Source organism: Mytilus californianus, unplaced genomic scaffold (assembly GCF_021869535.1).
Source record: "Mytilus californianus isolate M0D057914Y unplaced genomic scaffold, xbMytCali1.0.p SCAF_13, whole genome shotgun sequence".
NCBI lineage: Eukaryota > Metazoa > Mollusca > Bivalvia > Mytilida > Mytilidae > Mytilus > Mytilus californianus.
This window is the reverse complement of record NW_026262615.1, coordinates 21,652,547-21,680,466: the sequence shown is the minus strand read 5'-3', so window position 1 is coordinate 21,680,466 and position 27,920 is coordinate 21,652,547. Positions and strand designations below refer to the sequence as shown.

Here is a 27,920-nt window from a genome sequence, read left to right as displayed (position 1 = left end):
CGATCCATTGATCTACGTTCCATTTTTTCTGACATAACGCGTCATCGCTGGTCATTTTTATAAGCAGTTGTAATAAAGAGTACAAAGGTAATAACGCTTATTCATTTTTAACAACATCATTACGAGTAATTCTTTGTAGTGGTTACAATACTGCAAAATACATTTTAATTGATTGTTATACAGAATTTTTAGACTTTTATGACAAGTTTATCGTTTTTACATTAGAGTTGAGTATGTGTATTTTGATAACTTTTGATAAGCAACTGACATGCTTTGATAGTGTTTGTTTGCAACTGCTTTTTACAGTCAATTAACAAAATCAAGCTTGCTTCCAAAAACGAAACTTGCAAAACTAATGAACCATTCACTAATATTGGTTGGAGATTTATCAATTAAAAATTCGAATCTGTCAGTTGAACAAAAACACAACAATTACATTGTGATCTTTTCGTGTTTCCCTATAAAGTGTATCCCTTTTTCCAATATAATAATCATAACTTATGGAAGTTGAATGAGGATTTCATAGTTTAAATACTTAAAACTTTTAAGTCTTCCTTGTTTACCATTATGGTAATTTTTTCCAGTAAATGCTTTTTTATTCCATATTTCCTTTGAAACTGAATTTCTTATATTCTCTTGTATCATGATTTAGTACTATGAATTATCTCATATGTGTATGAAGAGTTGTTGTCTTGATATGGAAGTTGATTTTTGAAAATGATTTTAGAGTCGTGCAGCTGTCATTTCTGTATTTTATTGTCCTATTTCGGTCAAAAGATTTTTTTTAATTTTTTTTAAAATTCTTTTTCAAAACGTAAAGAAGGCGAAAATCAATGAAGAAAAGGAAATAGCGAAGGTTTGAACAATGTTTCGAGTCTTTACATCTATTTCATTCTAGGTAAATGAATAATAGATTGATTGTATGGCTTTTTAGTACTCTTTGTTAATACTTTATTAGAAATAATAAAGAAGGAAGGTTTGGGGTGATATCTTAAAAAAAAAAAAAAAAAATTAAAAATAGCTGAACCCGCCACGTTTTCATGAGCCTATTCTAAAGCAATAATTTTTGTCGTATCTGATTTTTTTGGTTATATGAGGTATTTGGTGTTGATGGCTGTTCTTTCATTGTTTCCATTTAATTCATCAACAACTTTTATAAACTCTTGGCGATTAAGAGCTTGGTATATATTAAAATTGAGATTGGAAAGGAGAATATGTCAACAACCAGACGATAGAGCAGAAAAAAAAAGCCCAATGCCACCAATGGGTCTTTAACACAGCGAGGAGGCAGGCTTCAGCTGGCCCCTTAATAAATATGTGTACTAGTTCAGAGAAAATGGACGTCACACTAAACTCTGAAACATATAGATGAACCAAAATTATAAAAAAGACTAACAAAGGCCGGAGGTTCCTGACTTGGGACAGGCGCAAAAATGTGGTGGGGTTAAACATGTTTTGTGATATCTCAACCCTCCCTCTATACCTCTAATCCATGTAGAATAAACAAATACATAGCAATACGCACAGTAAAACTCAGTTTAAAGAAATTCTAAAATTTAAATGCATAGTTTGGACACCTTTGTAATGTTGAAGATTGTATGTTGCCCTCGAGATGTCTTTTTTGTTATTTTTGTCGATGGGCCGTTGTCTCCTTTTATTCATATAAGGATATAGAACCAAATATGGAAAGCCTTTATTCGCCAAAACAGGGGCCCCTTGAGGCCATATAACATATAAACAACATGATTAGAAACATATGCAGAACAATAATATATTCAATCTATACATTGCATCAATGAAGTGTATTGTGACTATTACATATAAAGACGGCGTAAATATTTTTCTATTGATAAAAAAGTAGCACAATTACCTTTATATACTGCAAATCACATTGAATAACTAATAGTGTGACTCATCGGAAGTAACTACCAAGAGTCCATGCAACTATATATGAAAGGCCACGGTACTGATATATGAATGATGTCTGATGTGACAATAACGTGGCGGACCATTCAGTATAATTAATAACATCAATGGTACCAATTTTCTTGCAACAGATGCGCATTTCGACAATTAATCTCTCTTCAGTGATGCTTGCAGCCAAAATATTTGAAAATCCCAATCTTAACATTGAAGAGCTGATATAACCAAATACATGTAGGACAAAAAGTATTACCAAAGTCAGGCAAGGAATCTGAGCTTTGCATGCGGGATATATATTAGATAATATATGGTTTATCACATCTAATTACTTTTCTTGAAAAAAGTGAGAAAAAAACTATTTCGTATATATTTTAAGCAGAAAAACATGGAGATTTGGAAAACAATAAGTCTTTAAAATGTGTGTAAAATGTTACCTACCACTTATTCATCTTTGTTCTTTTATTGTATTAGTTAAAAGTACATAATTTTTAATGTTGGTTTGCTTAAAACGGTATGTAAAAAGCGTAACATTTTTGTCAGAACCCCTGGATAGAGAATTATTAACATGCCTTAATGAACATCTATATTCTTTATTGTCTGAAATGTTTTACTTTGAAAGTATAATATATGGAGATATGAAGCAATTTTAAATTTTATGAATTTGGCAGTATTAATTCATATAAATAATTTGTTGTGTACTTCGTATATCGTTGTTTGTTTTTTCTATACTTGAAAAAGAGAATTCGCTACATTTTCAAACAAATTTGGTATGAAACATGAGTAGTAAGAAGCAACAAAAAGAAAAAAAAAATAATATCAGATAAGCAGGAACACATTTAGCTTTAGATATATAGTGTTAAAAAAAAGTAAAATCACAAACATACTGAACTCCGAGGAAAATTCAAAAAGGAAAATCCCTAATCAAATGGCAAAATCAAAAGCTCTAACACATCAAACGAATGGATAGCAGCTGTAATATCTCTTTGAACTGTCAGACAACTGTCTATACTATTCTAGAACAATTCTGCTCTAGCTCGAACTATCTGAATATGTTCTATGGTAGAACAGTCAGGATATATTCTAAGCTAAAATTGTTTTAAAACTGCTTTAGGGTAAACTTTCAGGAATTGTTAAAGGTAGAACTGTCAATCTGGTCTTTGGCAGAACTGTCCAACCCTGTTCTGGGATACAACTGTCAGATATGAATAAAAGGAGATGCGGGGATATACGTCAATGAGACAGCAACCCACCGAAAAATGTCCAAAAGACATCTAGGCACCATACTGTCTTCAACAACAGACAGGTTTCTTTATAATATGCCAATCTCTAAATTCTACCTGAGTATGTAAAAAATAAATATGCTCTGTTCTAGGATAGAACTTCGAAAACTTCCTAGGGCAGACCAGCTTGTCAGAAACTGTTCTAAAGGTGTCAGAATAGATGTTCTAGATTTTCAGAGGTTACTACTGAAACCAAATATAATGTTTTCTTATATATTTGTTATCATACCTTATTTTTAAACGATGTACTTAAAATGACTTCAATTGTTAATAATTCTAAATACAAGTTTATAGCTGTCTGGCTCACAACTGAAATACTCTTCCAAGGGCATTACAATGTATACTTAACAGATGAGTTACGTAATACAAGAAGTAAAAGAGCAACAAAAGTTACTGTCAGATACATAATTAGGATGTGGTCACAAAATTACGCAATGTAAATCTACGTAATTATCAACATGCAATGAAATGCAAATTAAGAAAATCAGTGGGAATATATAAATCTTCTTTAAGGATGTTCGCTTCTCTGTTTCAAAATAGCAAGCTTTTTAAATGACTGTTATAAATTGATAGTATGTAAATAAAGGAACTTAAAAAGCAGAACAAAATGAAAAGTCCGTGTCTTTGTTTTCGCGATACAATTAATTGATGTGTAACTGTAGTGGGAGAAAAGTGATAAAAACAGAATCGATGCCTACTGTATCAGCTTATTACTGTCTCTCCCTCTCTCTCTCTCTCTCTCTCTCTTTCTCTCTCTCTCTCTCTCTCTCTCTCTCTCTCTCTCTCTCTCTCTCTTTTGATTCCTTTGATGAAAAACAAAGGCTTGTTAAAGAAACACAGAGCAGTTATTTCCAAACATGCAAGACTTGGTTTCAGAAACACATTTCCTCAATGCTCTCTCTCTCTCTCTCTCTCTCTCTCTCTCTCTCTCTCTGTATGTTTAAATCATTCAAAATAACGGTATTGACAAGTGTAATCAGAAATGAAAGTGAGATATCGAAACACAATGTTGCAGTTGTTCAATACATTTATATTTAGAATATTATACATATCCCTGATTTGATTATAGTATTTTGTCATTGAAAATAGCTTCAGTGTCAGATTAAATCGACGCGAAAGTTCGCAGGACCCTTTGTAATAACTTTCGCAAACACAAGATATTTATTTCATGCACACAAATTGGCAGAACTATTCTTCTAATTCAACTGATCATTAACTTAAAATCTAATGACTTACATGTAGAAGGTGACAATAATTGCCTTATGAAATAAGTATTCTGGACTACGTTAGATCGTAAACAAAAATTTGCTAAATCATAAAAGTATAAAGTAACCGACACTTGTATTTGATAAATTCAGCTACATTCAATTTTTTTCTGACATTACGGGTCATCGCTAATAATTTTTATACGCAGTTGTAATAAAGAGTACAAAGACAAGAACTCTTATTTATTTCAAACAATATCATTACAAGTAATTCTTTGTAGTGCTTGCAATTCTGCAAAATAATTTTTGATCGATTGTTTTTCAGAATTTTTATTTAGACTTTTATGACAAGTTTATCAAATTAATATTTAAGTTGAGTATGTGTATTGATAATCATAACTGATTGACGCTGAATGAAAAATATAGAACCAGCTATGAAAGTCAACTATACAGGAATATGGACAATAACCTATGTTTGCTGCAGAAATACGCCGACGGAACGTTCAGTAAAATTAAGATTGTATATCAATGTGTATCAACCTTTAATTACTTTTCAAGTACAGTGATAAAAACTGTTCATAAAAATCAGAAGACGTGGTATGAGTGTCCATGAGACAATTTCCCACCAGAGACCAAATGACACAGATGTTAACAAATATGGGTCACCGTACGGCCTTCAACAATGATCAAAACCCACACCGCATTGCAAGCTGTATAAGGTCTCGAAATGACAAATGTAAAACACTTCAAACGAGAAAACTAACGGCCTGATTTATGTTTAAAACAATAAACGAAAACCAAATGTGATATACAGCAACAAACGACAACCACTGAATTACTGACAGCTTGCTGACTTGAGACTTGGGAATTGTTTGGTTTACAATTTTAAGAAGAATGAAAATCGTGATGTTTCGAAAGCAATAAATCCTAAAAATTGTGCGTAAAATGTTACGTGCTATGAATTTATTGTTGTTCTTTTTTTTTATTATTTAAAGTGCATACCTTTTCCAAGGTAGTTTACTTTGAACAGTATGTAAAAAGTATAACATGTTGTCAGAACATCTGTCTCGAGAATAGTTAACATACCTTATGACCATCTATATTCTTCATTGTCTGAATGTTTTACTTTGAAAGTATAATATATGGAGATATGAAGCCGTTTGAACATGTATACAATCGGCAGTATCAACCTAATGTTTTGTGTACTTCAGAAATCGTTGAATATTTTTTTTATACTTGAACAACAGAATTTGCTTACCTTTTACAAATGTATGAAACATGAGTAGTAAAAAGCATCAACGAAAAAATTGTAATGTCAGATGAGCATAAGAACATTTAACTTTAACCATATATATCATATAATGTTCGTTTTGAACATGTGAGTTTGTTCAATAGATCTTTTTATTATTGTCAGAATTATATGTGTTATAATTGCTTTAAACAACTCTAGAACAATGTTACTCTAGAAAGTATCTGAATATTTTCTAGGGTAAAGTAGAACTGTCAGGATATATTCTATGCTAAAACTGTCCAAAAACTACTCTAGGGTATAACTGACAAGATGTGTTTTAAAGTATCCAAATCTTGTCTAGGATAGAACTGTCCAATTGAGTTCTGGGGTAGAACTGTCAATATGAATAAAAGGAGATGCGGGAGTATATAATTCAATTAGACAGCAACCCGACGAAAATTACCAAAAAAAACATCTAGGCAACATACAGTCTTCAACAAAATGACATGTGTCTATAAAATATGCCAAGCTCTAAATTGTACCGGGTCTTTAAAAGTTAAATGATAAATATGTTAATATAATTTGTTCAAGGGTAGAACTTCCAAAACTGTCCTAGGATTGACCAGCTTCTGTCAGCAGGAATTATTTTAAATGTGTCAGAATAACTGTTCTAGAGACTGACAGTTCCCGACAGATTTTAAAGAGTTTGATTGGGACTTCCGATTTTTAATAGTACTACGTTATATTAAAAGATATATATATGTATATAAAATGACTACAATTGTTAAGAATTCTGATTATGAGAGAGGTTGCAACCTATATAAATATAACATAGTGGAAACGTGATTGTGATTTGGATATTCGTTTTTTTTTATAATATAACCAAATACAATGGAATTTTTTACAGTTGTTATTTTAAAGATGTATATAAAATGACTACAATGGTAATAATTCTTAAAACAAGTTTATAGCTGTCTGACTCAGAATTTTAAAACTCTTCCAAGGGCATTACAATTGATATTTAACAGATGAGTTACGTAAGACAAGAGGTAAAAGAGTAACAATAACTACTGTCAGATACATAATTAGATTGTGGTCACAAAAATTACGCAATGTAAATCTACGTGATTATCTACATGCAATGAAATACAAATTAAGAATTTCACTTGGAATATATAAATCTTTTTAATCATTGCATTGTCTGTCAAATCTTGCCGATTAATTTTGTTGCTTATGAATACCCAGAAAAACTCACTAATTAGTATGATTACCGTGCAGTAATCTATAGATTGAGGAAGAGAAACGTATTGACAATGCACATAATGCAAAGATTGCAGGTGTTCTATGAATGCCTATATAGCTATAAAGTAGATATTCTGATTAGATCAACTCATAAAGAATTGTATGAATGACAAATAGGATTGTTTTAAAAGTAATATTTCAAGGTGGAGTTTTGATAAACTGATTATCTAACAAATAACAAATGCAGGTGATAATCATTCGAAATGCATAGACAATCTAAATTATGTAATGAGTTCATTTATTCATCTGTTTGAGGTGACGTCAGTGACCGGTCATAGATTAATGAAGCAGTTTATTCAATTTAGATAAAAATAACAAATGATAATTTTACTGTTGTTTTTAGCCATGTGAGCCATAACATCAGTCGGTAGTTGTTATCTAATAAAGAGGGTTTTATCAATCATTTAGAGATCAATCTTCACTTTATTTATTTAATAGTCCTCAAATGAAATAACAATACTGTTGACTGTATAAAGAAAAACTGTCGTTTATCCGATGTTGTCCCCTGCATGGAGGTATTGTTGATCAATTATAACATTTCTATGCTTCCTAATTTTATATTTATTATAAATATAGTTGATTTTCGCTTTTTATGTTTCTTATATATTTTGAATGAGGTGTAATAACACTTATAATTCCTTTAAAAAGGGAGTGTTCAATAAAACCCCTGTATTATTTGTGAAAGGAGGTTAAATGCAGCTGACTAAATGAATTTCCCAGGGGAACCATATAAGAAATATTTCCCTAGGAAACCATAAGTTTTCTGATGCAAAATATCGGAAATACTCACGCACAAAATAAAACCATCTTACTGTCTATTTCCCGGGGAAACTTTTCATGAATACCAGTTGAAAATGAATAGTTTCCCAGGGAAATAATTTTGATGTCTTTTCCCTATGGAAATTATGCATTTTTCGTAAAAAATTATATTCATAAAATTAATCCTATATGAGATATTCCTTTTTGTATCAGTGATTGTTTGTGTAATCCTCTGAAATTAAACTTGTAAAGTTAAGGTGATTCCAATAAGTAATATGATCAGAAATCATGCATTTGTCATACAATTGTATATGGAGGAAAGTGGAATTGCTATTGTTTCCAACCCAAAACACGTTTGCTTTGGAATTATTCATTTTCTCAACAACAAAGAAGTAGTCTGTTTGTGTATTTTTTTTCAAGGTGTCTATTACCTATTCCCAGTTCGTTATAATATCCCTCTGCTATGATGGATTATTTAGATATATAGGGTCAGCTGAATTTCAGTAGCAGTACTAAATCATGATTTGAACTCTTTGTGGTTTTTTATACATTTTATTTGAATAACAATCACATTTAATTGTTTTCTACCCAGATAGTTTTAATTGCTACATTTTTTCATGGATAATTTTCGATTACCTCTTACCAAAACCCAAAAACAAGATACTCTATTGTTAACTTGTCAAGGGTGATAGATTGATATGTATTGTTCCCCAGGGAAATATTTCTTATATGGTTTCTCTGGGAAATAAATTGACGATAACATAAGTCAGCTGCAGGTTAAACTCTAGTACAGTACAAATCCGACTGAGAAGAAAATGTTTTAAAAATGTCCACAATAAACTTGAAATTTATGAAGCTCATAAAAATAGGTTTTCCTTCCTGTTCAGCTGGCACCTGTTCTTTCTTTTATACCCAGGTTACATTATCAGTTCTTATTTCCGGAAGAAAAGGAAGGTATGGTTAGTACTATATGAAACTTAAAACCATTGATAATCCAAAGAATAGCCGGGTCAGTTTGGGCGTCTTTGAAAAACACTGACAAATACAAACACAAATATTGAGGCCATGCAAACCCGTTTCCATTTTAATCCCACTGTTCAATTAAAACTTTGAAGTGTAGGTAATGTTGCCTCGCTTAGATTTTCCTGGTAAACCATGTTAATCAGGGTGGGTCAACATCTGTACAAATATAGGATTGTTTTACAAACTGATACAAACATTAAAACTCAAATGAAATATGTAAACGGTCAGTGACTGAGACAAGTGTTGGAATATACCTTTGGAAAATCTGTATTAAAATGATGACAAGAGCTATTTTAATTTACACTAATATGTCATTAAATGCAATACTATATTATGCATTTATCATGCTTTACTAAAATATAAAATCGATTTGCTGAAAGACCTCTTACTTAATTATTGAATTCGATCCTTTTGGATTGACCATAATATCATTAAGTAAATAAAACTTGAATTATTCTTCGAATACAATATTTTGCAATTCTATTTGCTTTTAGGATTTTATCCACAAATAAAAAGTAAAATAACAAAAAAAACCCATCGAACTCCAAGGAAAATCCAAAACGGAATTTCCCTTATCAAATGGCAAAATCAAAAGCTCAAACACATCAAACGAATAGAAAAGTCGAACTCATAATTCCCATAAGGCAGGGGAAGTTGTAATGCTGATCATTAGTCGCGTTAGACTGATGAACTTGTAATTCCGGTCAGTAATCATTTAAAGCAGGGGAAGTTGTAATGTTGACATAAAACATTAACTTGTCTTACCTTTCGAACATTTTATAAAATAAATTCCATTGCCACTGACAAATAACAAAATAATTCCTTAAACTTTGGAGAACAATTAACTTCTACTCAAGGTGTTGGTTTTTACCTCGTTTAATGTCACGTGATACAGTAATTATGATAAACAATCAGGCTTGAAGTTGATGAGGTGGAGTAACCAGATGCTTGAGGTTTATCGATGGTGGTTTAACCTGTATGATTTCATTGATAAGATTAACTGATTCGATTTTTATCTCGCTTGATTAAAAAGTCTACAAAAACATTGGAGAAAGAATTTAAAAATTGCTAGAAATTCGGTATTTTAGGAATATTTATTTTACAGAACTGTATTTACGGAATTGTATGTCTTTAGAGATGATAAAGGTGTGTACAAGCTATCAACGAGATCATTTGACATAGATTTGTCCAACAGAATGTTGATATTGATACCACTTTGCTGAAATGTATATTAGTAATAACAATTTTTGTTTCGAGTTTTTTTCCCCTATTTGTTTAACAGTAGCGTATTATCAAAATTGACAGTACGGTCAATTCTAACGCATGTTATCATATGCATCTAACTTATAATTTGTTAAGATAACAAAAAATCAATAAAAAAAAACCAAAAAAAAAAACACAATTTTGATAGCATCAAACGAATACGACAACTCTTTGTATTTGTAAGAACCATACAATTGTCGAAACTGAAATTTACCATTTGATTGATGTTCGTGAAAATAGCTTTGTTCTATAGTTCTGCATACTTACCGACTTAGGATTTTTATTGACCTTTTGTTAACTCATTTTCTTTTCCACCCGATTGAAGAAAAAGTGCACCTCTGAATAGAGTTATGTCCCCTTAATTTGTTGTTTGTATTGTATGAAAAGAAGATGTTGTGCAAATTCATATAAGAAAGCTACAAAATTTACACAGTATAATAGTGCACTCAATGAAGTAAAACACAAATTAGCTGATCAGCAAAACGTCTTCTATAAATCCAACTTTACATTTTCATTTACCACACCCTCTTTCCCGCTATCGTTACGGCAGATTCAATAAGATCTGTGTTCCCGATTTCAACTGTCAAAACCATTGTTTTGTTATCGTGTTCAGCAGACTTATATCTGCATTTCCCATTGCAATTGCAATACAATGGATTTTGCAATCGTGTACAACAGACTTTGATCTGTGTTACCTATTGCATCTGCCGTGCCGATAGCCGGTAATATGATGTGTTTACATGATCATTTAGACGGAAATCTTTCTTCCGCAATCCACCCAATACTGATTTCTTAGATACATGAACATTTCTTCAAGCAGATTATTCAATCTTAAACAGTAATGGAATAGATTTCAAGTAAATTTATGTTCTTTGATACGAAAGGATAATTTTAGGAATTTGTATTGCCTCATGGAGCGAGATAATTGTATCGTTGATATCTATTTGACCCACTAACCTATATTGTCAATATTGTCTAAGAATGCACTAAGACATAAAAAATATCGCAACAAAAAAATTATGTATAAAAAAAGCTGTTTTTGTTCTGTTGCAAACATGATGTTTGTTTCCTATTCGGTTCTAATGTTATTAGCTTACATTAGGCAGTTTTAGTATTCTTAGAATATTAATTCACAATTGACTATCAGGGGCATTATATAAACTATACTATTGTACTGGTTTTGTTATTCATTGAAAGCCATACTATGACCTGTAGTTGTTTTCATCCTTTGCTTTAGTAGCAACCATAATACAGCTGCTTATCTTTATTAAGTAACACATTCTTTTTCATTCTAGGTTTTGCTCAAGCGTATTAGATAAACCCATGTGTGATATATAACCCGACGCACCAATTGTACATAAAGAAAGGTAGTTGAGTCTATGGCTTTTATTTCAAACCGAGATTTTGTTAGAAGTAATCGAATGTCTTGACTGTCCATGCATCTTATTCGAAAAAAGCTCTTGCAAAATTCAATCTGTTAAGTTAAAAGAATGAAGCTGTTTACAAATATTGTAAATGCCAAAGTAAATAACTATCCGAAATTGAAGAAATCAGAATATTTAGTCTCAGATATTTGCAGCATTTCTTTATCGTTCGACAACAAAACAATCAATATGCCAAAGTACACATCTTCAAAGAATAATTTACAAATTTTTATGAATTATAAGTTCCATGGATATAAGCCAAATAGCATGAGAAACTGTAGCAACAGATGGTTTAAGTCAACAAAAGAGACAGGTGTTTCTAGAGGTAAAATGGAACTTTGATGAATGCCTGAGTACGATATATATACAAACAAAATGTATTTATAATGTGTGTTAACTGCTTGAACATTGATATTTGTCTCGAATCGAAGCCTTTAGATACTTTACAGCTTACATATTCATGATCAAGATCTAGTATTCAAGTCAGGTTCTGGTTAGATCGGATAGAAAATACGTTAACTGGATCAATAAAAAGGGTAAAGATACCATGCGTTAAATCAAACACTATAACTCGAAGCAAAGATGAGCAGACAGACAACACCGTTGCCAAAAGAAAAAGAGACCAACAAAACACCGCAAAGAAAACAAAAGATTGAGTAACATTAACCCAAAGAAAACCGTGGTTATGCTCCGTATTGTAGTCAATGTCTCCTTCTGTCACTAATTTGCAATAACGTCTCCACGACTGAGTTCAGGAGGACGAGAATCTCCTTTCAAAATAAAACGAAATTGTGTCATCAAAAACAGCCAGTTTATATACAATCAGGTTGCGTAAAAGTTTTGGTCAGGGGTTTCTTTTCGCCTATTTGTCGATAAAGATAAAATCGCAAGAACCCCTTGCGATATATTTGATCTTCAAGCATTTCTAGAATCAGTGTCAACCAAAACGCTAGACTAAAACCTCGCCAACAGTTGTGGCCCTAAAATTCGCGAAATTTCAACTCTTCAAATATAAACCACTTTAAATAACTTGTTTCCACATTTGGTAAAAATTACAATTTGCCCCCTAAATACTTATATATTAAAGCAATGGGTGATACGATGTGTCGTTTTCTCAACTCACTAGTAAATGTTTTCGCGATCTTAGATTTTTAGATACAAGTACAGTCATCTGATCTGTAATTTTACCGATTGTGTTCTATTCTCGATCTGGACATTTTGACTGAGTGCGAATTCGCATGTCGGGTGATGCATGCATAGCTGGAGACGTTTACCCTGTCGACGAAACCGGGTCTCGCTCCTCTTGGAGTTCATGCGATTTCCTCACTTTTTGTTTGTTACCTTGATTCATCTCTTCCAAATCGATTTACGGGATCTGAAAATCACTGTCGCATCAATTATCTATCCATCTTACAAACAAGAAAACATGACTTTATTGTACTTTGAATACACTCATTTAAGCTGTAACGATATAAACAGGCAAAAGGTACATACACTTTCTGAATGGTAATTCAGGAGAGCATATAGAGCAATTAGCAACAAATTGATACAAGAATTAAAAACATTCGATAATTGGTGAAACTAATACCAGATCTGAGATACAAATAAAGAATCAATAGGCGCCTGTATCATATACAAAAACGATACGCAGAAGTAATGCCTTTCATGTATGCTTCTTTGATTCAAAATAAAATTACCTTTCCTCTGATGAATATAAATCTGGTTTAATGTGATTCTTGAATCAACGGAACAAAAATGTAGATTGAGAAAAACAATTTGTGACATGGGCTGCCAACAGTAAATGATAAAAACTGCGAAATTTATACTAATTCAATTATTAGAAAAATGTAAACAAAAATTACAAATATCCGGTCGGAAAGTACACTACCAGTAGTACCAATAAAACCAGTGACTTTTGAAGCCGTTTCTCGGGGTCGATACCTTAAACGAGTGTTCCAGCAGACAAGTTTTGGGCATGCGTAGCAGTCCCACAACTGAGAGCTAAATCGTGTATTTGCCTTCGTAGTGGTAAATGCGATAGAAGTAAATTTTAACAAAACAAGTTCAAACTTAAGGAAGAAACTGTTACATTAATTGATTGATTATGACAGATTTTCATCAAACAGGTATTAAAGAAATAATCAATAGATGTTGAGGACTACAAAATAAAATACCGCCCACAACCATTTTTTTCTAATTTTTGATTCTAAGTGTACTTCCCTACTTCCCTACTGTGATGCATTTTATCTATCACTTTTCAACATAAGAAGCATACATTATTTCTACGTGTAGTGTTCATATCTAAAAGTAATAAAGATATTTCCTCAAAATTCGAAAGCAATTTATATATCAGCAATTAATGGGGATACTTACTGCAATTACAATTGACATAACTTTCTTTAAGAATCTGATTTGGACCAAGATAAAAGAGTAGCACAAAACTTTATCGAACGAAATCAAGCTGAGAGTTCAAGACTTTGAAGTTTATTTTATAGTCCTATATTTGTCATTAGTCCATATATCTGAAATGGTATTGTCCTATTTACGTCTATTCCGTGTTTTATTGTTTGTTCTGTCTAAACATAGTTTATTGTTGAAGATGAAGACTACCATCCAACATGAAAAATAATAATGTACCGGATAATCTGTTCATTATTTCGTGCTATTTTTAACCAACATACATGAATACAATTTGCTTTACACAAGTCACAAGTTGATTGACCGTTATGGAATATCTGTTTCACAGATTACGACGGATATGTTCTAATTGTCCTAACCACAATCTTGTTCTCTTTTCCTCGAATGTGAGACCTACTGAACTAGACTTATCGCCGGGTTTGTACTTGCATGAGCAACACCACGGGTGCTATTAGTGGTACAGGATCTGCTTAACCTTCCAGAGCACCTGAGATCATCCCCGGTTTTTGGTATAGTTCATGTTACTCAATCTTTAGTTTTCTATGTTGTGTTTTGTGTACTGTTGTTTTTCTTCGTCGTTCTTCGCTTTGTGCCATGGCATTGTCAGTTTGTTTTCGACTTACGAGCTTGAATATTCCTTTGGTATCTTTCACTTCTCTTTCCTGTTTCTCAGTCTTTAGTTTTTGTACCGTTATTTGCCTTTTAATCGATTTCGTTTTTTTGTCCTGACATTGTCAGTTCTTTTCTCGACATATACGTTTAAATATCCCTTTGGTATCTTTCGCCTCTCTTTTTTATTGCTTTCGCTTATTTGTTGTGTTTTAGAATCGTCTTATTTACTTTCGTTTCAAATTTTTTTACTTGTAGTGTTGTTATTATATGTATGCATAGGAAACGGGTATACCCGGGATAAGACACCAAATACCTGCCAGCAAAGTTCGGTCACATGCAGAAAGATTCACCTCACCTTGACAGTTCGTCAAATCGTTAAGTTGAGGGTCGAACCCCTTACCGTATTCACAACAGTGGCATGTGTGATTGTGTAGTAGGCTATGAAGTATGTTTCCTTGTTCAGTCGTTTTCGTAAGGCACGGGTGTTTTGCAATTTGTTTTCTTGCGGTTAAGGGATTCATTATTAATGCTGCTACCGCTGAACAAGCAATTAGGTAAAAAAAATTTATATGGTGTAAGAGTTAGAGAGTTATGATTTAATAAACGTATGACCTAACGCTTCAGTAAAACTAACTTAATTGAATTACCACTGAAATCATATCCTGAAAATATTTAACTGTCAATCAAAGTATTATTTTATGATAAATACAGACTTAGTTTTTGCTCATTATAAAAACTACATTGTTAAAAGATTACTTTAACAGATTATTATTTTAAATACTATATTTAAATCGAATTTATATACAACGTAACTTAAAATATGCTACATTGAATAAGTATTGAAATATACATTCGTGCTATGCTTTGAAAATATTGAATTCATTATGTCGAATTCAAATGAAAAAAACAATACGCGGGGCCTTATTGGCAGATTTGAAAAGTGCCAACCCTTAATGTAAGAATCGTTCTTGCTTTTCGTATTTAAATATAATTATTCACAGTTTCGTTTAGAAAATAAGAGCATTAAAGAATTTAGAACACGAAACTGTCTTTGTCTTCAATATAAGGGCTTGTGACTCACCGATGAACATTTAAGTGCAATCTTACGTTAGGCGACAATGAAAATGTTTTCAATACATACTACATATTGTATTTGTACAAAGAAACCACTGACTACCAATTTGATTTAAAAAAAAAATAGGCGGACGATACCAAGCGCACATTCAAAACTTATAAGTCGAAGAGAAAAGGACAATTGAAATGAATGATTTAGAAATACAATATGAGTAGAACTATCCGTTTGTCTGGTAAAGACATGATTTATACATCTTCGACATTGCAAAGATATCCATAGAAGATTCATGATGAAAAAAGTAAAATCACAAAAATACTGAACTCCGAGGAAAATTCAATCGGAAATTCCCTAATCACATGGCAAAATCAAATGACAAAACACATCAAACGAATGGACAACAACTGTCATATTCCTGACTTGGTACAGGCATTTTCAAATGTAGAAAATGGTGGATTGAACCTGGTTTTATAGCGCTAAACCTCTCACTTGTACGACAGTCTTATCAAATTCCATTATATTTACAACGATGCGTGAACAAAACAGACATTATAGATGAAGGAACACTAAAACGATAGTACTTTACCAATGTTCAAATCTCGTAAATCGATTAAAAACAAACAAACTAAGATAACAAACCAAAGCTGGTTGGACTCTCATAAAAGAAAACGAGAACGGATGCGTCGGTAGAGTAAGCGTGCGAATCCACACTCAAATCAATATGTCACAACCGAGAATAGGACTCAATCGATATATTATAAACATAGAATGAGAAGGAAATATTTATTAGTTCTAGGTTCACAAATATATATTAATCTAAAGAAAAGATAAAAAGTTAGAATTTTTTAATATTGTAACTTTCAAAATTTATTTATTTAAACAAATTACAGAGTATCGGCAGAATAGACACAGAGCAAAGATCATTACCATACCTTGCGGTCTTTAACCTGCATCCCACAACCTGTAGCCCGCAACCCGCAAATTAGTGATACTCATTTTTTTTTTAATTCAATTGTGTCAATCTATGCTAGCGGGTAAACATTTGCAATGAAAGTATCAGCGTGTCACTTGAGTTAGTTGAATAAGGACTGGAATACAAGATCATGTAAACTTGATCCCTTAGAGGATGACTTAAGATCTAACACGCAACAAAATACTAATTTTGCGGAATAAAGTGAAAGCTCTGATTTTAATTAAATTGCTTTCCATGATGTTAAAGGTCAAAAGGAAAAATAAATCTCAGATCTACTGATTCCTTAAATCAGTTACACCTAACATAACCGGTACCAACTGTGTCGCATCAGATGCTCATTATGACAATTAATGTCTCTTCAGTGATGTTAGAGGCCAAAATATCTGAAAATCCAAAATCTAATACATACGTTGAAGAGCTGATAAAACCAATAAAAGAACAGAGTTTCAATGTCCCCCGCGTTGCACATATTTCATATATCTAAGATACAAGGACAATAACAAAAAAAGCACTTTTTTTTTTTGTTTTTAAAACTTTTTATAAATATCCTAGGAGAAATGAAAGCTCCAGAGCAAATACAAGGTGATTTCCATTATAACTTATATTTCCAAAGGGCATAACTCGTTAAAAATATTTGATCAGAACTTATTTCGAAAATGTCAAAGATATTGCTGATAATAACCTATGATATAAGTTTCATAAAATTCTGGCTAGAATTGAACACATGAGAGCGATAACATTGCAACTTTCCGTATAATCAACATTTTCATGGGGCATAACTCTTTTAAAATAATTGATCGACACTGACTTTTAAACTCATCAAGTAAATTGATGATATAAACTATAATATAGATTTCATAAACATCTGGCAAGAATTGTACACATTAGTGCTCTCATAAGGCAATTTTTCATATAATTAATGTTTCCAAGGGGCATAATTCTTTTCATTTTCATGCCAATACCGCAGTATTGGCTAAGGGACTGGTGATATGTAGGAATTGTGAATTCAAAGCAACATACATCAAGTTGTCTCCCTTAACTCAAGTACAGTCATATGTCGTTACCAACCACGATGAATTTCTACATTTCTAATATATAACACAAAAATAACGTAAATTAGTAGTTCATTGTTCAGTGAACCATTTAGCAATAAACAAACATGTCAATTATTTCTCATAAGAGGAACAAACAATTCATATTATTAAGTCAACAGATTTAGAAAAGCAGGTTATTTTAGGCAGACTTGTCAATTTCAATTAACCAAATTGAACATGCAAAGTATAGACAGTAAAGTGCGTTACAATTGTAAATCAGAAGTTATTTTGTACTTTGTCGTCTTTTAAAGTTACTGGTATGAACATTTTACACTTGAGTCACTGCATACGAATATTTTATCTAGTAAGTTGAAAGGGGCATAAGTCACAAATTAGACAACACATAAAATATGATTATTTTGGTTTCAAACATTTATAAAGCGGAATAAAGAAATAATATTTCGCTATTAGCAGTCACTTTAATTAAGTTTTGGTCAAAACAAAGTTAAAAAACATCACTGGTGTATTATTGGCTTACAATTTAATAATTCAACTCATTTGAATCCGTATTGTGCAATCTTTAATTTGACCTTTAGTGAAGGTGGTTGTGCATGTGTTCAGCATGTGGTGGTGAGCATGTTTATTCATTTGAATGAAAAGAATGCCAACGTTGAAAAGTGAAACAAGGGAGACACAAGGATTAACCATTTCGCGGACTGATCCGGCCCACACAAAATCATTCATGTTCTGGCGTACAAGAGTTTAATTCTGATATCTTTGATGAGTTTATTTCATCCACTGGGTCGATGCCACTGTTGGTGGAGGTTTCCTCCCTGAGGTTATTACGAGCCAAGGAATCAGCACTGCTGTGTTAACAACAATTATCATTGAAAGGGCCATAATTTCAAATTTACTGTTTACAAAACTTCGAAATTTTCGAAATACTAAGGATTTTCTACGCCAAGAACTTGGGTAAAATCGAATTACATGAAATTAACAGATAATGCCCTTATAATCAAAACTATTGTGTAATGATACTGCAAAAGTTATAGACTGTTAACGCTTAAATCATTAAAAAGTCGGGTTATTTCAAGTGGTTCAGTAAAAGCGTATGATATTTTCACTAACTTACAATCGATCAAAAATGGATTAACGATTTAGTTTTAAATTAAAAAAATGAAGGTATGAGCCTTAAAAAATGAAAACAAAACGTTATAAATTTCATGCGTCCGAAGCGCTTTTCTGGGTGTATCTCTATCTTTATAACTTTAGCAAGCAGAAATCTCATTAAAAATCAATCGGGAAAGTGATACCAAACCCAATATAAATGTCATATAATAAACAACGCAGGGCAACATATATGCTGGTCATTTCTGTTCATCATTTTTGAAAACAATAATTTATTTAAACGCAAAGGACACTTTGATAATATGAAATGAGTTTGGAAAATAATGTTGATTCAGAATATATATGAAACAGATTATATACACAGAAGGTTTTCAAATAGTCATTAAAACGTTTAAACCCGCTGCATTTGTTTGCACCTGTCCTAAGTCAGGAATCTGATGTTCAGTAGTTGTCGTTTGTTGATGTGGTTCATAAGTATTTCTCGTTTCTCGTTTTTTGTATAGATTAGACCGTTGGTTTTCCCGTTTGAATGGTTTTACACTAGTAATTTTTTGGGGCCCTTTATAGCTTACTGTTCGGTGTGAGCCAAGGCTCCGTGTTGAAGACCGTACTGTGACCTATAGTGGTTTACTTTTATAAATTTTGACTTGGATGGAGAGTTGTCTCATTGGCACTCATACCACATCTTCTTATATCTAATTACCGATATTAAAGATTTATAAATACATATAACGAGTAAAAAGCAGAGATAGCAATGCCAAACGCAGAGTAATCTTAATTATTCAAGAATAAACAGAAACATGTTAAGATAAGTAACTGACCCCGATTACGCTTCTCCCAACACATGCAGATAGAAGAATTAGCATGGGTAATTAGATGTATTACTAATGTATCTCTTTGTTGATCCTTTATCTGAAAGTCATAAAAAGTTCAAGGATTACAACCGTACGTATGTACTGCTACTTAAATAGTTAGAAGTACAAGACAAACATGAATGAATTTAGGTACTGTGACTATTGTTTGTATGAAACAGTTCATGTTTATAAGATAAACATTTAGATAATGACCCAGAACACCAATATTATGTTTGTACCAGTAGTAGTTTATTTATATCATTTATGGATTATTCTAACTGCTTTCTCTTTCGGAGCACGTGAGTTCATCCCTGGTTAATTTATGTTTTCTCTCTCTAGTTTGTGATGGTCAAACTTGTGTTTCTGAATGGTTTATTGTGAACTGTTTCTAATTTATTAGTTTTTTTTTTCTTTAAGCCAGGGTGTTATGTATCTTTCTGCAACTTATTTTATGTATCTTTCTTTAACATACCGGTATGGTCTTTGATTACCACCTCGGTATTTTCTTGCTTCTTTATAATTTTATACAGTTATAGTATCTGTAGTGTTCAAGACTACAATATGCCATAGTTTCAAGGAACACCACACATTTGTTTATATATCATAAAATTATATATCTAACAGATAGTTGCTGTCTATACAACCAAATTTGTGTGTGTCATTTAAAACTTCTATAAAATATATTGTTACTATAAACAAACAATGAAACGGTTCAAATTCGATACTGAAATCAATAAACTTGACTTTTTGCAGTACAAGAAAGCTATATCCTTCGTCGATCCTACTTAATAAAAACAGCAATTGTATGCTTTGTAGCCTAGTTTATGACAGTCAAATTAGCACACAGAAGATTCTACCTTCTTTAGCTTAAAATTAGTATTTGCAAAGTGTCTATTTAAGTGAACGAATTAGTTCGAATTATACTCTCCGTTATATATATTTCATTTGCCTTTTAATGTAGTAAAGACGATTTGTAATTGACTATCCTTGCATCATACATTGATATGTATTCCTTAAGGTGGTAATGGGATCTTCTGTCATCTTGAATTTTAAAATAGCAGAAAGCAATCGGTCTTGATGTCTTCATGAAACAGGCAAATTATTTAAGACTCGTTTAAATGAAAAAAAGATCTGTTAATTTAGTTTATTATTATGACTGTTTTTATACGTACAGAATATTTTGCATTGATTAATAAATATTGTCATATAAGGGGGGATCAGATGATCTATGTCATCAAGGATTTAAGAAAAAGTATACACAGACCGTTTTTTAGATTGATCAAAACTAACTCCGTTTCACAAAAATCCCGTGTTAAAACATTACGCTCAAATAATTTTTATCAGCAAAATATGAGAGTATGCTTTTTGTTTTTGTTTGATTTAATGAATGTATCGAGAGGCAGATTAAGATAAGAGTTAAAAAGATCTTTTCCTTATATGTTACTGCAAAATAGAAATACAGAACTAGAAATAAAACGAAGACGAAAGTGTACCACGTTACCAATAAACTAGAGGCTCTCAAGAGCCTGTGTTGCTCACCTGTATCTACTATGGTTTTGGAAATCACGAAAAATAAGATTAAAATCATAATAAATAGTATTAGATACCTAATAACGATTGAGGCAAGTTTGGTTTGATTTGTCCCAGTAGTTAAATTAAAAGCAAGTCATCCCATTGTAGTCTTACAATAGTTACTGAAGACCCCTTATCATAATTTAAATTAGTTTTCAAGTTGTGACTATTTGAAATTGTTTTTTTACAATTTTCCCATAGACTTCTAAAGAAAACCCCTATGTTCTATTTTTAGTCATGGCAGCCATGTTGGTTGGATGGCAGGGTCATTGGATACATTTTTCAATCAAGATACCCTATTGAAAATTGTGGCTAAGTTTAATTCTATTTGGCCCAGTAGATTAAGTGGAGAAGATTTTTGTAAAAGATTACACAAATTTAAGAAAAATTGTTAAAAATTGACTATAAAGGGCAATAACTCCTAAAGGGGTCAATTGACAATTTTGGTCATTTGACTTATTTGTAGATCGTACTTTGCTGAACATTACTGCTGTTTACAGTTTATCTCAATCTACAATAATATTTAAGATAATAAACATAAACTGCAAAATTTCATTAAAATTACCAATTCAAGGGCAGCAACCCAACAACGGGTTGTCTGATTCGTCTGGAAATTTCAGGGCAGAGAGATCTTAACCTGAAGAACATTTTTACCCATTGTCAGATTTGCTCTAAATGCTTTAGTTTCAGAGATATCAGCCAAAAACTGCAGTTTACCCCTATGTTCTATTTTTAGCCATGTCGGCCATGTTGGTTGGAAGGCGGGGTCATCAAACACATTTTTAAAACTGCTTACCCTACTGATGATTGTGGCCAAGTTTGGTTAAATTTGGCCCAGTAGTTTCAGAGGAGAAGATTTTTGTATAGTTAACGACGGACGACAACAGACGACGACGGACGACGGACGACGGACGCCAAGTGATGAGAAAAGCTCACTTGGCCCTTTGAGCCAGGTGAGCTAAAAAGTGAATTAAACAAAACCAAAATCATGCCTTAATTGGATATTCGTTAATGAAAATAACACTTTAATAAAATGCTTCGCTGGGCGCAGCTTGATACGCCCGCAGAGGTCGAACCCTGAACAGTTGGGGCAAGTATGGACACAACATTCAAGCTTGATACAGCTCTGAATTTGGATTGTGATTAAATAATTGACACAGCATAGGTTTCTGACACAGAAAGAATGTGGTCTAAGAACTTGAATTTTTTTAATTTACCTATTATGGTCCAATGTCCAAAATCAAAATACATGGTTAGATTCAGCATATCAAAGAACCCCATATGTTCAATTTTTGTTGAAATCAAACAAAGTTTAATTTTGGACCCCAACTTGGACAAACTTGAAAACTGGGCCCATAATTAAGGAATAACAGTACTGTAGTTGAAGAGTTGCACCGTCAATTGGCGTCAACGCGTAGCGGAGACAGTAAAACGTCAGTTTGCGACCGTCAAATCAAAATTGACGGTGGCAACTCTTCAACTACAGTACTGTTATTCCGATTCTAATGCATTACAAAAAGAAATAATACGTTAGAGCTTGAAAAACTGTAAAAATTTGAAATAAAAACAAAATCCGCGAAACTTTATGAATGATTTTTGTACAAAGACGTTATTGCTAAACTTGACGTCATACAAATGAAAACTTACAAACTGGAGGTTATTACGTTACCTCTACGATTCAAATTTGGATGAAATCACATTAAAAAGGTGATTTTGAGGTTGCTGTTATTTAATTTGCAATTATATTGTAGAAATCGAACATTTGTTGATTCAATCAATTCAAAATGGCGGGTCCCTCCTTAGTTACGACTGGTCAACTGTGGATTTTACGGCAACTTTTAGCCAATGAAAAAAGTGGTTACTAAGTACATAAAAATTGCATTAGAATCAAAAATCTAAACACATGTTTAGATTCAGCATATCAAAGAACCCCAAGAATTCAATTTTTGTTAAAATCAAACTAAGTTTAATTTTGAACCCTTTGGACCTTAATGAAGACCAATTTAAAAAACGGGACCCAAGATTAAAAATCTAAATACACGGTTAAATTTGGAATATCAAAGAACCCCAATAATTCAATTTTTGATGAAATCAAACAAAGTTTTATTTTGGACCCTTTTGATCTCAATATGAACCAATTTGATAGCAGGGCCCACAAATAAAAAATCTAAATGCGTGGTTAGATTCAGTATATCAAAGAACCCCATTTATTCAATTTTTGTTGAAATCAAAAAAAGTTTAATTTTGGACCCCAACTTGGACCAAATTGAAAACTGGGCCCATAATCAAAAATCTAAACACTTGTTTAGATTCAGCATATCAAAGAACCCCAAGAATTCAATTTTTGTTAAAATCAAACTAAGTTTTATTTTGGACCCTTTGGACCTTAATGTAGACCAATTTAAAAAACGGGACCCAAAATTAAAAATCTAAAAACACGGTTAGATTTGGCATATCAAAGAACCCCAATAATTCAATTTTTGATGAAATCAAACGAAGTTTAATTTTGGACCCTTTTGACCTCAATATGAACCAATTTGATAGCGGGGTCCACAAATAAAAAATCTAAATACATGGTTAGATTCAGCATATCAAAGAACCCCATATATTCAATTTTTGTTGAAATCAAACAAAGTTTAATTTTGGACCCTTTGGACCTTAATGTAGACCAACTTGAAAACTGGGCCAAAAATCTAAAATATAAATACATGTTTGAATTCAGCATATCAAAGAACCCCATATATTCAATTTTTGTTGAAATCAAACAAAGTTTAATTTTGGATCCCAACTTGGACCAACTTGAAAACTGGGCCCATAATAAAAAATCTAAACACATGTTTAGATTCAGCATATCAAAGAACCCCAAGAATTCAATTTTTGTTAAAATCAAACTAAGTTTAATTTTGGACCCTTTGGACCTTAATGTAGACTAATTTAAAAAACAGGACCCAAAATTAAAAATCTAAATACACGGTTAGATTTGGCATTTCAACAAACCCCAATAATTCAATTTTTGATGAAATTAAACGAAGTTTAATTTTGGACCCTTTTGACCTCAATATGAACCAATCTGATAGCGGGGTCCACAAATAAAAAATCTAAATACATGGTTAGATTCAGCATATCAAAGAACCCCATTTATTCAATTTTTGTTGAAATCAAACAAAAAAAAAGTTTAATTTTGGACCCCAATTTGGACCAACTTAAAAACTGGGCCAAAAATCAAAAATCTAAATATATGTTTAGATTCAGCATATCAAAGAACCCCAAGAATTCAATTTTTTTAAAATCAAACTAAGTTTTATTTTGGACCCTTTGGACCTTAATGTAGACCAATTTAAAAAACGGGACCCAAAATTAAAATTCTAAAAACACGGTTAGATTTGGCATATCAAAGAACCCCAATAATTCAATTTTTGATGAAATCAAACGAAGTTTAATTTTGGACCCTTTTGACCTCAATATGAACCAATTTGATAGCGGGGTCCACAAATAAAAAATCTAAATACATGGTTAGATTCAGCATATCAAAGAACCCCATATATTCAATTTTTGTTGAAATCAAACAAAGTTTAATTTTGGACCCCAATTTGGACCAACTTGAAAACTGGGCCAAAAATCAAAAATCTAAATATATGTTTCGATTCAGCATATCAAAGAACCCCATATATTCAATTTTTGTTAAATTCAAACAAAGTTTAATTTTGGACCCTTTGGACCTTAATGTAGACCAACTTGAAAACTGGGCCAAAAATCTAAAATATAAATACATGTTTAGATTCAGCATATCAAAGAACCCCATATATTCAATTTTTGTTGAAATCAAACAAAGTTTAATTTTGGACCCCAACTTGGACCAACTTGAAAACTGGGCCCATACTAAAAAATCTAAACACATGTTTAGATTCAGCATATCAAAGAACCCCATATATTCAATTTTTGTTGAAATCAAACAAAGTTTAATTTTGGACCCCAACTTGGACCAACTTGAAAACTGGGCCCATAATCAAAAATCTAAACACATGTTTAAATTCAGCATATCAAAGAACCCCAAGAATTCAATTTTTGTTAAAATCAAACTAAGTTTAATTTTGGACCCTTTGGACCTTAATGTAGACTAATTTAAAAAACAGGACCCAAAATTAAAAATATAAATACACGGTTAGATTTGGCATATCAACGAACCCCAATAATTCAATTTTTGATGAAATTAAACGAAGTTTAATTTTGGACCCTTTTGACCTCAATATGAACCAATTTGATAGCGGGGTCCACAAATAAAAAATCTAAATACATGGTTAGATTCAGCATATCAAAGAACCCCATTTATTCAATTTTTGTTGAAATCAAACAAAAAAAAAGTTTAATTTTGGACCCCAATTTGGACCAACTTGAAAACTGGGCCAAAAATCAAAAATCTAAATACATGTTTAGATTCAGCATATCAAAGAACCCCATATATTCAATTTTTGTTAAAATCAAACAAAGTTTAAATTTTTGACCCTTTGGACCTTAATGTAGACCAATTTGAAAACTGGACACAAAATTAAAAATCTAAATACACGGTTAGATTCGGCATAACAAATAAATAAATGTGGTCAAAGATTTTACAAATCTAATGCGCCATACTGTGCAATTAAAGATTACTTCTTTTTAATTTCTGAAATCTGAAATGAGAAAAAATTGAACCCCCACAATTTCTTTTTAACCCCCCCCCCCCCCCCCCCCACACACACTTTTATCCCCCAAAAAATTCTTTCCCTCAAGATATGGTCATAATCTCAATTCAAATTTCCAATTGAGTTTGCAACCATAATTACCCATTTAAATTTACCATAGTGCTAACTTAATCTATTTTATAATAGAATTTAAAATATAGTGTCTAATCTTTCATATGGATTTTTTTTTTTTAAAAAAAGATGCAACATTTGCAGATATTTTTACTGGTATTCCTTTTTAAATATGCCTTTCTTTAAACATAATTAAAAAGCAGTGTAAGGGAAGTAACCAAAACGTTGTATTTGGATTATCTCCCTTACACTGTTTTAAATTATCTTAATTGTTCATTAACCATTACTTTATACATAATTTAAAAGCAGTGTAAGGGAGATAATTTCAATGATGTATTTGATTTATCTCCCTTACACTGCTTTATATTATGTTTTGTACTAAAGTATTTGTCCATTAACCAGGACAACCTTGTTTTTCACCCTTTTTTGCCCCTTATTCCTAAACGGTTTGAGCCATAACCCCCAAAGCAAATCCTAACCATCCCTTTGTGGTATGGAAACTTGTAGTATAATTTCAGAGAGATCCATACACCGTTCCACAGTTATTGTCTAGAAACTAGAAAATGCTTATTTTTGGCCCCTTTTTGGCCCCTAATTCCTTAACTGTTGGTACCATAACCCCCAAAATCAATCCCAACATTCCTTTTGTGGTATTTAACCTTATGGTAAAATTTCAAAGAGATCCATTCACTTAAACTAAAGTTAGAGTGCGAAAACCAATGTGTCTTCGGACGACGACGACGACGCCGGACGACGAGGACGACGACAACGACAACGACGACGACGACGACGCCAACGTCATACCAATATACGACCGCAAAAAATGTTTTGCGGTCGTATAAAAATGTGGCTGCTTCCGAACCGCTTTTCTAAATTTACCTTCATCAGCAACGCTCAAACCAAAAATTTTTGAAAGCTGAAGATGTTAAAATACCTACACACGTTAAAACCCATTTGGGCAAAAAGGACTTACAGAGGATAGCCAAACTATATCTAAGGTCACCTTTGCCTGTGGAAGTTTGAACCTTAGTTTTCTAATAACTTCTAAATTACACATGACTGGTATTTATTTCCACCAATCGGATCTCATATTTTATTTAATTCCATCAAATTCAAAAACTATTCTTAATAACAGTTCACATTTTAACTAGGTCAAAGTCACTGCTGGTGACCGCAACATTCTCGAGGGTATCACCAGCCCAGTAAAGTCAGCACTCCTGCACTTCTGTCATTAAAATTAACTGTTAATTAAATATCAAATAGTTGGAATCACTATTTTTTTCCCCCAAAGCAAAGATTTTCAGATTCGTTATTGATTTGGTCTTCCAACTGTTTTTTTTTTTTCTCGGACGACACTGATCACGCTTATCACTTACAAATTATGAGTATGTTATCTTAGATAAGTGTGTATGTCCACAAAACATGCGTTGTCTAGAGTACTAAATTATAAACCTTGTATGTACTTTGAGGAGTTTGTATATATTAAAAAAAAGCACCAGTGATATGGTTAAAGCATGCCCGACTTCATTGTTCAATCCAAGGCGGGGTCGAACCCAAAAATGTCAAATTTAGTATCAGCTACCTCCCTCCTCTCCCTTTTTAAAGTTCGTGCAATTCTTTCAATTTTTTTTTATTCACTTGGTTTGGCTTCCTAATCGATTAATGAGCTTTGAGCATAGTTAATAGTTAAAATATTGTTGCCTTAACTAACCACACAGTATTAAGGAGAGAAAACGAAAGTTACTGAGCGACTTTGACTATAATGTGTCAAGAGCATGATTTATTTTCAATGAATGGGTGATAATCTATGTAACGTAATGCTAAATTGTTACGCATGATATGGTTTCGTCAGTTCCTCACATCGTGAATTACTATAAAGACAGGTTCTGATCGTCAATCGTAAATTGTTCAGATGATGATTGTTTTACATTGTCCAGAAACTATCCGTATGTATATGTACATTGGTCTTTTTACGATACACCCTTTAATACATGTAGAGCAGGATATGCCTACCTTTCCGGAGAACCTGAGATCATCCCGGTTTTTGGTGAGGTTCG

The 27,920-nt window shown here is 32.2% G+C and overlaps 1 protein-coding gene and 1 long non-coding RNA gene across 3 annotated transcripts in view; both read right to left on the bottom strand.

Annotated features, from left to right (window-relative positions):
• LOC127723362 (golgin subfamily A member 4-like) overlaps positions 1-27,920 on the bottom strand; it is a 126,761-nt gene that overhangs the window by 63,200 nt on the left and 35,641 nt on the right. The gene's annotated exons all lie outside the window — the stretch shown is intronic.
• On the bottom strand, positions 23,117-23,748 carry LOC127723368 (uncharacterized). The gene is made up of 2 exons (XR_007992018.1): positions 23,595-23,748; positions 23,117-23,196 (listed from the first exon to the last, which is right to left on the bottom strand). It is a non-coding gene; the product is annotated as an uncharacterized LOC127723368 (long non-coding RNA).